This window comes from Sebastes umbrosus, chromosome 24 (genome assembly GCF_015220745.1).
Source record: "Sebastes umbrosus isolate fSebUmb1 chromosome 24, fSebUmb1.pri, whole genome shotgun sequence".
NCBI lineage: Eukaryota > Metazoa > Chordata > Actinopteri > Perciformes > Sebastidae > Sebastes > Sebastes umbrosus.
In genome coordinates this window covers 9961671-9974030 of record NC_051292.1, presented here as the reverse complement: position 1 = coordinate 9974030, position 12360 = coordinate 9961671, and the positions used below count along the sequence as shown (strand labels likewise).

At 33.3% G+C, this 12360-nt stretch overlaps 1 long non-coding RNA gene across 1 annotated transcript; it reads right to left on the bottom strand.

Annotated features, from left to right (window-relative positions):
• Positions 1–5034: 5034 nt before the first annotated feature.
• LOC119483475 lies at positions 5035–11749 on the bottom strand. Its single transcript, XR_005205693.1, has 6 exons — positions 11628–11749; positions 10379–10468; positions 10061–10130; positions 9858–9967; positions 9378–9452; positions 5035–5215 (listed from the first exon to the last, which is right to left on the bottom strand). It is a non-coding gene; the product is annotated as an uncharacterized LOC119483475 (long non-coding RNA).
• Positions 11750–12360: the final 611 nt, after the last annotated feature.

Here is a 12360-nt window from a genome sequence, read left to right as displayed (position 1 = left end):
TGGACCTTAAAACTTGCTGCACTTCATAAGGATTGAACCTACAACCTCCTGTTTACAAACCAGTCCTTTATCACACTGAGCTATATGACCTCACTGATCTCACTGGAGTAGTGTTTCTTTGTATATTTGACTTATTTTTTGTGGAAGTTAAACCTCAAAAGTCACTGCTCCTCATAAGAATCGAACCCATAACCTCCAGTATTCCAACTCATCTTCTATCACCCTGAGCTATCTGTCATAACACAAGTGATGTGTTTCTTGATGTGTTTGACTTCTTCATTTAGGATGTTGGACCTTAAAACTTGCTGCACTTCATAAGGATTGAACCTACAACCTCCTGTTTACAAACCAGTCTTCTATCACACTGCGCTATCTGCTCAGATACATTTCTACATTGTTTTGTCGGATGTTTGACTTCATTTTGGATGTTAGACCTCAAAATTCACTGCACCACATAAGGATCGAACCTATAACCTCAGGTCTTCAGACCAGCTCACCTGAGGTTATTGAGTAGCAGTCATATCAGCTCCTTATCCTGGTGAGCTATTCCTGAGTTGAATTTTTTTCGTTTGTTCTAATATATGTTGTTCACACTACTGAGGAGAAAACTTGGGAGAGTCTGAGGATCGATGAGCTGGACAGGGGAGCCGGGATTGATCCTTTCACCCTCACACTGTGGCACGCTCTACCTGTTGACATCAGACTGTTGTTTCATTTTATTCTGTTGTTGTTTTATTGTTGTTTTTGCTTTTATCTGCTGTATTTTCTGAAAAGCATTTTGTAACCTTATTTGTATTGTATTATATTGTAACCCAATATAAATAAAATTCATTTTTATTGTTACTGACAGCAGAAACTCAACACATCTGACTGAAAACGCATCTGTTCTGACTGCACCTTGGCCCATAAAATAAAATAAAATAATATGGGGGGAAAAAAGTTTGGAAATTTGTGTTTGGTCAATTATTTCTCTGTTGTTACAATGCTAATTGGCATTGTATGTTACATGGTTGGAAAGCCTGATTATTTACCTTCACAATGATATCCAACTTGTAAGGATCATGCATTTGTGGGATGAGCAGCACAGCTAATCATAATCATGTGGGGAGCGCCCAAGAACAATTTGCCAAAAATCTCTGCCAATGGTAAACAGTGTATTCTCCTGTTAGTACTGACTCTTGTTTTGAGTTGTTTTGGTGGATTGGATGATTGAACTCTCTATCAGTAACAAGGAACAAACAAGACATATTGGCAATTTTACATTTTATTAATTTAATACACCATCAGGAGCCTCAGTAGCTGGTGGAAGATCCATACGCAGCCACGACAGCCTGGCACCTCCTCCTCATGCTGGTCACCAACCTGGTCACACGGTTGGTGGGATGGCGTTCCATTCCTCAACCAGCATGGTTGTGTGTTCCCTCAATGATGTCACTGGCAAAACAAGGCTTGTCATCATTGAAGGCCATCTCAATGCAGGGAGATATCGGGATGAGATTCTGCAGCCAGTGGCGATCCCATATCTCCACAATCTGGCACCTAACTTCATCCTCCAAGATGACAACGCTCGCCCCCACAGAGCCAGGGTTATCACAGACTACCTCCACAATGTGGGAGTAGAGAGAATGGAACGGCCTGCCAAGAGTCCACACCTCAACCCAATTCAACACTTGTGGGATCAGCTTGGGCGTGCTGTACGTGTTAGAGTGACCAACACAACCACGCTGGCTGACCTGCACCGAATCCTGGTTGAGGAATGGAACGCCATCCCACAGCAACGTGTGACCAGGTTGGTGACCAGCATTTATCTTTATTCATTTAATACACCGTTAGGAGCCTGGCACCTCCTCCTCATGCTGGTCACCAACCTGGTCACACGTTGCTGTGGGATGGCGTTCCATTCCTCAACCAGGATTCGGTGCAGGTCAGCCAGCGTGGTTGTGTTGGTCACTCTAACACGTACAGCACGCCCAAGCTGATCCCACAAGTGTTGAATTGGGTTGAGGTGTGGACTCTTGGCCGGCCGTTCCATTCTCTCTACTCCCACATTGTGGAGGTAGTCTGTGATAACCCTGGCTCTGTGGGGGCGAGCGTTGTCATCTTGGAGGATGAAGTTAGGTGCCAGATTGTGGAGATATGGGATCGCCACTGGCTGCAGAATCTCATCCCGATATCTCCCTGCATTGAGATGGCCTTCAATGATGACAAGCCTTGTTTTGCCAGTGACATCATTGAGGGAACACACAACCATGCTGGTTGAGGAATGGAACGCCATCCCACCAACCGTGTGACCAGGTTGGTGACCAGCATGAGGAGGAGGTGCCAGGCTGTCGTGGCTGCGTATGGATCTTCCACCAGCTACTGAGGCTCCTGATGGTGTATTAAATTAATAAAATGTAAAATTGCCAATATGTCTTGTTTGTTCCTTGTTACTGATAGAGAGTTCAATCATCCAATCCACCAAAACAACTCAAAACAAGAGTCAGTACTAACAGGAGGATACACTGTTTACCATTGGCAGAGATTTTTGGCAAATTGTTCTTGGGCGCTCCCCACATAATCAGCTGTGCTGCTCATCCCACAAATGCATGATCCTTACAAGTTGGATATCATTGTGAAGGTAAATAATCAGGCTTTCCAACCATGTAACATACAATGCCAATTAGCATTGTAACAACAGAGAAATAATTGACCAAACACAAATTTCCAAACTTTTTTCCCCCCATATTATTTTATTTTATTTTATGGGCTAAGGTGCAGTCAGAACAGATGCGTTTTCAGTCAGATGTGTTGAGTTTCTGCTGTCAGTAACAATAAAAATGAATTTTATTTATATTGGGTTACAATATAATACAATACAAATAAGGTTACAAAATGCTTTTCAGAAAATACAGCAGATAAAAGCAAAAACAACAATAAAACAACAACAGAATAAAATGAAACAACAGTCTGATGTCAACAGGTAGAGCGTGCCACAGTGTGAGGGTGAAAGGATCAATCCCGGCTCCCCTGTCCAGCTCATCAATCCTCAGACTCTCCCAAGTTTTCTCCTCAGTAGTGTGAACAACATATATTAGAACAAACGAAAAAAATTCAACTCAGGAATAGCTCACCAGGATAAGGAGCTGATATGACTGCTACTCAATAACCTCAGGTGAGCTGGTCTGAGGTTATAGGTTCGATCCTTATGTGGTGCAGTGAATTTTGAGGTCTAACATCCAAAATGAAGTCAAACATCCGACAAAACAATGTAGAAATGTATCTGAGCAGATAGCGCAGTGTGATAGAAGACTGGTTTGTAAACAGGAGGTTGTAGGTTCAATCCTTATGAAGTGCAGCAAGTTTTAAGGTCCAACATCCTAAATGAAGACGTCAAACACACCAAGAAACACATCACTTGTGTTATGACAGATAGCTCAGGGTGATAGAAGATGAGTTGGAATACTGGAGGTTATGGGTTCGATTCTTATGAGGAGCAGTGACTTTTGAGGTTTAACTTCCACAAAAAATAAGTCAAATATACAAAGAAACACTATTCCAGTGAGATCAGTGAGGTCATATAGCTCAGTGTGATAAAGGACTGGTTTGTAAACAGGAGGTTGTAGGTTCAATCCTTATGAAGTGCAGCAAGTTTTAAGGTCCAACATCCTAAATGAAGAAGTCAAACACACCAAGAAACACATCACTTGTGTTATGACAGATAGCTCAGGGTGATAGAAGATGAGTTGGAATACTGGAGGTTATGGGTTCGATTCTTATGAGGAGCAGTGACTTTTGAGGTTTAACTTCCACAAAAAATAAGTCAAATATACAAAGAAACACTACTCCAGTGAGATCAGTGAGGTCATATAGCTCAGTGTGATAGAGGACTGGTTTGTAAACAGGAGATTGTAGGTTCAATCCTTATGAAGTGCAGCAAGTTTTAAGGTCCAACATCCTAAATGAAGAAGTCAAACACACCAAGAAACACGTCACTTGTGTTATGACAGATAGCTCAGGGTGATAGAAGATGAGTTGGAATACTGGAGGTTATGGGTTCGATTCTTATGAGGAGCAGTGACTTTTGAGGTCTAAATTCCACAAAAAAGAAGTCAAATATACAAAGAAACACTACTCCAGTGAGATCAGTGAGGTCATATAGCTCAGTGTGATAGAGGACTGGTTTGTAAACAGGAGGTTGTAGGTTCAATCCTTATGAAGTGCAGCAAGTTTTAAGGTCCAACATCCTAAATGAAGAAGTCAAACACACCAAGAAACACATCACTTGTGTTATGACAGATAGCTCAGGGTGATAGAAGATGAGTTGGAATACTGGAGGTTATGGGTTCGATTCTTATGAGGAGCAGTGACTTTTGAGGTCTAAATTCCACAAAAAAGAAGTCAAATATACAAAGAAACACTACTCCAGTGAGATCAGTGAGGTCATATAGCTCAGAGTGATGGATACAGGTTGGAATACTGAAGGTTGTGGGTTCAATCCTTATGTGGTGCACTGGTGAGTTTTAAGGACCAACATCCTAAATGAAGAAGTCAAATACGACCAAAAACATTAGATAAGAGTGTTAAGACCAATAGCTCAGAGTGATAGAAGCTGGGTTAGAAGACTGGAGGTTGTGGGTTCGATCCTTATGTGGTGCACTGGTGAGTTTTAAGGACCAACATCCTAAATGAAGAAGTCAAATACGACCAAAAACATTAGATAAGAGTGTTAAGACCGATAGCTCAGAGTGATAGAAGCTGGGTTAGAAGACTGGAGGTTGTGAGTTCGATCCTTATGTGGTGAGTTTTGAGGTCTAACTTCCACAATGACGAAGACAAAGTTACCAGGAGAACAGTCCAAGTGTGCTTGGCATTGGTGGGTTGGTGGCGGAACATTCGGTTTGGATGGTTGTGTGGTTACACAAGAACTAGAGTTCGAATCCCCGGGGTAGTGGGGTTGCGTAAGTGTCAGGTACCGAAGGGAGTATGAGACGTGCGTCTCCTCCTGGGCTTTCGGAGACATAGAACGGAGAGGTTATGAAACACAAAAATGCGTTTGTTTTTTTTTTTTTTTGGGGGGTGTGTGTGTTTATTTAGTGAAAAACCCCTGAATTTCTCCTGCATGACCCCCTCCGACCCTTCTGGGTACACCGTCTGCATTCAGCAGAAGAAGACGTGGATGAAGTCAGCGAAGAAAGTCCGTCATCCTCAGTCGTGGTCAGAAGACTGCACTCATCTGGGGAGAAAAGAAGAGAAGGAAGACATGAGATTTGCATGACATTCACAAACATCAGAGCCTAAAACAACTATGATAACAGTCATAGAGTAACTTCTACAACAACAACTATGATTACAGTTACAGAATAACTTCTACAAATACTACTACAACAACAACTATGATTACAGTTACAGAATAACTTCTACAAATACTCACACAGGAAACGTGTACTATACTCTGACTTTAATGACTGTTTAGATACTATACTATGACTTTTTAATGATTGTTTTTACATACTATATTATGACTATATTTTTTGACATAATATACTGTGACTTTTTAACTACTTTTACGTCTTTTTTGACATACTATATTATGGCTATTTTTTTTTACATAATATTTATTACTTTACATGTTTTTTTTGCGACATACTATACTTTTTTTTAATAATTTTTTTTGACATACTATACCATAACTTTTAGTTTTTTTCACTTTTGTTTTTACATACTATACTATTAATTTCTTTTTTGACATAGTATACCATGGCTTTTATTCAACATACTATACTATGACTTTTTAATGATTGTTTTTACATACTATATTATGACTATTTTTAATTACATACTATTCTTTTACTTTTTTTGCGACATACTATACTATGTTTTTTTTATAATTATTTTTGACATACTGTTGTAGGACTATTTTTTTAAATACTATTCTATGACCTTTTTATGAATTATTTCAACATACTATACTATGACTGTTTTTCATTTTTAAGACATATTATACTATTCCTTTTTTTGACATACTATACTATGACTTTTTTTCGACACACTACACTATGACTTTTTATTTGACATACTATACTATTAATTTTTTTTCAACATACTATACTATGACTTTTTATGATGTGTTTTTACATTCTATATGACTATATATTTTGGCAAACTATACTATGACTTTTTAATGATTTTTTTGACATACTATATGACTATTTTTACATACTATTCTATTACTTTTTATGTTTTTTTTGCGACATACTATACATTGTTTTTTTATATATTGTTTTTACATACTATACCATGACTTTTTTTTTTACATACTGTAGTAGGACTATTTTTTTTAAATACTATACTATGACTTTTTTATGAATTATTTCAACATACTATTACTATTTTTTTACATACTGTACTATGATTATTTTTTGACATACTATACTATGGTTTCTTTTGACATACTATACTTTGACTTTCTTATGAATTTTTTTGACATACTATATGACTATATTTTTTGACATTCTATACTATGACTTTTTAATGATCTCTTTACATACTATATTATGACTATTTTTTTGACATACTATACTATGACTTTTTTGGCATACTGTACTATGACTTTTATTCGACAAACTATACTATGAATTTTTAATGACTGTTTTTACATACTATATTATGGCTATTTTTTTTGACATACTATACTATTACTTTTAATGTTTCTTCTGTGACATACTATACTATGTTTTTTTTATAATTTTTTTGACATAATATACCTTGACTTTTTTTTGACATACTGTAGTAGGACTATTTTTTTTATTAATACTATGACTTTATAATTATTTCAAAATACTATACTATGACTTTTTCTTGACATACTGTACTATGATTATTTTTTTGACATAATATACTACGACTTTTTAATGATTTCTTTACATACTATATTATGACTATTTTTTGACAGACTACACTATGACTTTTTTTAATGAATTATTTCAACATACTATGGCTTTTTTTCGACATACTATACTATGACTTTTTTACATACTATATTATGGCTATTTGTTTTTACTTACTATTCTTTTATTTTTTTTTGCAACATGCTATTCTATGTTTTTTTCATAATTTGTTTTGACAGCATGTCTTTTTTTTTTACATGCTATACTATGACTTTTTAATGATTGTTTTTACATACTATATTATGACTATTTTTAATTACATACTATTCTTTTACTTTTTTTGCGACATACTATACTATGTTTTTTTTATAATTATTTTTGACATACTGTTGTAGGACTATTTTTTTAAATACTATTCTATGACTTTTTATGATTTTTTTGACATACTATACTATGACTTTTTTATGAATTATTTCAACATACTATACTATGACTGTTTTTCATTTTTAAGACATATTATACTATTCCTGTTTTTGACATACTATTCTATGACTTTTTTTCGACACTACACTATGACTTTTTATTTGACATACTATACTATTAATTTCTTTTTTGACATAGTATACCATGGCTTTTATTCAACATACTATACTATGACTTTTTTACATACTATATTATGGCTATTTGTTTTTACTTACTATTCTTTTACTTTTTTTTTGCAACATGCTATTCTATGTTTTTTTCATAATTTGTTTTGACAGCATGTCTTTTTTTTTTACGTGCTATACTATGACTTTTTAATGATTGTTTTTACATACTATATTATGACTATTTTTAATTACATACTATTCTTTTACTTTTTTTGCGACATACTATACTATGTTTTTTTTATAATTATTTTTGACATACTGTTGTAGGACTATTTTTTTAAATACTATTCTATGACTTTTTTATGAATTATTTCAACATACTATACTATGACTGTTTTTCATTTTTAAGACATATTATACTATTCCTTTTTTTGACATACTATACTATGACTTTTTTTCGACACACTACACTATGACTTTTTATTTGACATACTATACTATTAATTTTTTTTCAACATACTATACTATGACTTTTTATGATGTGTTTTTACATTCTATAAGACTATATATTTTGGCAAACTATACTATGACTTTTTAATGATTTTTTTGACATACTATATGACTATTTTTACATACTATTCTATTACTTTTTATGTTTTTTTTGCGACATACTATACATTTTTTTTTATATATTGTTTTTACATACTATACCATGACTTTTTTTTTTACATACTGTAGTAGGACTATTTTTTTTAAATACTATACTATGACTTTTTTATGAATTATTTCAACATACTATTACTATTTTTTACATACTGTACTATGATTATTTTTTGACATACTATACTATGGTTTCTTTTGACATACTATACTTTGACTTTCTTATGAATTTTTTTGACATACTATATGACTATATTTTTTGACATTCTATACTATGACTTTTTAATGATCTCTTTACATACTATATTATGACTATTTTTTTGACATACTATACTATGACTTTTTTGGCATACTGTACTATGACTTTTATTCGACAAACTATACTATGAATTTTTAATGACTGTTTTTACATACTATATTATGGCTATTTTTTTTGACATACTATACTATTACTTTTAATGTTTCTTCTGTGACATACTATACTATGTTTTTTTTATAATTTTTTTGACATACTAAACCATGACTTTTTTTTTTTACTTTTTTTGACGCACTGTAGTAGGACTATTTAAAAAAAAATACTATTCGACTTTTTTTATGATTTTTTTTTTATATACTATGACTTTTTTTCGACACACTACACTGACTTTTTTTTATGAATTATTTCAACATACTATGACTTCTTTTTGACAAACTGTACTATAATTATTATTTTTTTACATACTATACTATGGTTTCTTTTGACATACTATACTATGATTTTTTATAATTTTCTTCGACATAGTATACTATGATTTTTTACGATACACTATACTATGACTTTTTAATGATTTTTTTTACATACTATATTATGACTTTATTCTTGTTTTTTATGGCACACTATACTATGACTTTTATGATATTTTCATAACATTCTTTATGGCATACTATATCATGACATTTTTTCTGACTTTTTCTGACATATTTGCCATGGTATACTATTATTAATTTTTTTAAATCATGGCATTTTTTGTGACAAACTATATTATTTTTTTCATGGCATACTATATTATGACTTTTTAATGATATTTTTATGATATTAAATTCTGATTTTTTATGGTACACTATACTATGACATTTTTATGACATAATATCATCTATTTTATGACTACTACTACTACAACAATCACTACTGCAACAACTCCCACAACAAGAACTACAATTTCTACAACTACTACAATTACTACTGCAACTTCTACTACTAGTTGATTTGATTACTTACCAAATGTTTCATCCATGCGCTCCAGTTCTCGTCTCCTCCCGGCATTCCATGCGTCTTTGCTCCTTTTTCAGTAGTCTGGACAGAAAACAGAGACATTTAAACCAACATTTAAAAACATTGAGACATTGAGACACAGACAACTTTGACATCGAGTTAAAAGTGAATTACATTTAATTATATTTAAGGCCCTTTAAATCACAAAATGACACAAGGATTAAATGGAGAACTTCATGGCCAGGCCATTAATTTGGTGACAACGGTAATGAACACTAAAATACAAATCAAAAATAAATAAAACATGCATCACCAGGTAGTCAAGTGGTTTCAACACGTACTATGAATTCCCCTGGTTCCATTCTACACCATCTATCAATAAAAAAAGGCTGAAATAACTGGATAAACATTTAAAAAAATAAATAAAAATAAAACAACTAATAATCAGTATCAAGAGAATATTTTGCTTTACGAATGTTTCCTTACTCTGTGAGTTCATCCAGCATCCTCTGCTTGTCTTCCACCTTGTCTCGAAGGCGGCTGAGCAGCTTCTGATGAGCCTATCTGTGGTTCTCCAGCAGCTCCTCCAGCGTTTTCTGGAGGACGGAGACGCATAAAAAACACATTACAGACACACAATCATTCAAATATAAAAATGATTTGACTGTTTGAGTGTTTTTCAGGTCCACCTCTCATCACCTTGACGTCCTCGTCTCCATCCAGTCTGCTGCTCATCCCCCAACGCCTCGTTTCTTTATTCTGAGAACCAACAAAGAAGACAATTGAGCTCCTTTAATAGACTGTAATGTCAGCTTCAGGTTCTCTGAAGTTCTGGACATCAGAGATAATGATATCACACTGACTGATGTCTGTTAAAGACCATAGCCTATAATTTCATGAATTTTCAAGATGTTCATAAAGAGGCCACTGAATTTAAAATATTTTGTATGCTTTCAATATTCAACAACATTAAACACCACAGCTGGTAATGAGAAAACATATCCTACCTCAGAGCTTCAGCACAGAGAAGATGTTCTCTCAGTTGGTCTGTATAACGTTACTCTTCTTCCCAGATGTTGTCCACCGAGACAGCATACCTACAAGTGTGTGACAAATAAAAGCACCTATCTTAACATGCAACACTACTGACAGTTAAAGTAAACACACAACTATAATAAACTTTTATAGACTTTATAGTTATATTTATAGTTAGCATTAACACTGGAAAGTGGAGAATTGTATAATTTATCTTATTTCACATGAAAAGCAACCCATGTTTTATCTGTGTGTTCTATAATTTAATTGTAAAAAGTGGAAAAGTTGGTTCACTTCATATTTGTATCTAATTAAGTATGTTTATGTAAATGTCTGAGTAAAACCAAATAAAGGAAAAACAAAATGAAAAAAATAATAAAATAAAAGGCAAACACAAAACTGCAAAAAAATAAAAATAAAATAAAGGCAAACACAAGACTGTAAAAAAATAAATAAAATAAAATAAAATAAAATAAAGGCAAACACAAGACGGCAAAAAAATAAAAATAAAATAGAGGCAAACAAGACTGCAAAAAATAAAAATAAAATAAAGGCAAACAAGACTGTAAAAAAAATAAAAACAAAATAAAGGTAAACACAAGACTGCTAAAAAATAAAATAAAAAATAAAATAAAAGGTAAACACAAGACTGCTAAAAAATAAAATAAAAAATAAAATAAAGGTAAACACAAGACTGCTAAAAAATAAAACAAAAAATAAAATAAAGGTAAACACAAGACTGCTAAAAAATAAAATAAAAAATAAAATAAAGGTAAACACAAGACTGCAAAAAAATAAAATAAAAAATAAAATAAAGGTAAACACAAGACTGCTAAAAAATAAAATAAAAAATAAAATAAAGGCAAACACAATACTGCAAAAAAATAAAATAAAAAATAAAATAAAGGTAAACACAATACTGCAAAAAAATAAAATAAAAAATAAAATAAAGGTAAACACAAGACTGCTAAAAAATAAAATAAAAAATAAAATAAAGGCAAACACAAGACTGCAAAAAAATAATAATAATAAAGGCAAACACAAGACTGCAAAAAGAAATAATGTCTACCACCATCATGGCTTGTTGTTGTGGCATATGATCAATCAATATATACACAAATCGTTCATGTCAGCTCGTGAGCTCATCCACGTGGCGTTGATTTCCTGATTATAACAGGACAACTATAACAAAATCAATATATTGTTAAGCTGCAGACTGACCTCATATCTCACCTCTCGTCCTCCATACGTCTTTAGAAAGCAGCTTTATTAAGAGCCGAGATGATGAGAGCGACATGTGCGCTCAAGTTTGTTTGTTGTCAGTCGTCGCGGATGAATCTTCGGCTCAGTTCGGCGGACTCAGCGAAGTTGTGCCTCGGCGGGATGAGCAGCACAAAGAGGGGGTCTACTTTCTTCCATTGTGGAGCGTCATTATCACATTAGGGCCCCATCATCATTTAGGAGCAATAGAAAAGTATTCAGATCATTTATTTAAGTAAAAGTAGACATGTAAATATACTTTATTGCAAGTAACAATGCATCATATATGTGGTGTGTAAAAAAATAGTTCCTAGGTGGAGCACAAAATACAATATTTCCCTCTGAAATGTAGTGGAGTAGAAGTATACAGTAGCATAAAATGGGAATACTTTAGTAAAATACACATACCTAAAAAACAGTATTTGAGTATGTACTTACTGGTAGTTGCATTCCACCACTAACACCAGCATCTTCTCATACAGCCTCCAGGTGAACAGGTGAGGTGACATGTCCAGGTAAAGAACTGTTGGGTCACAGCAGGTAGAAAAAAAAAATAATTTAACACACCAAAATGACTTCAAATATTCACGTTTTGTTGCTCACCTCTCTAATTGTTGTTATTATTATTATAAGTTAATAAAAAAAATAAAATTTTATATTACCTAAGACTTGTTACTAAAATATTTAATTGCTA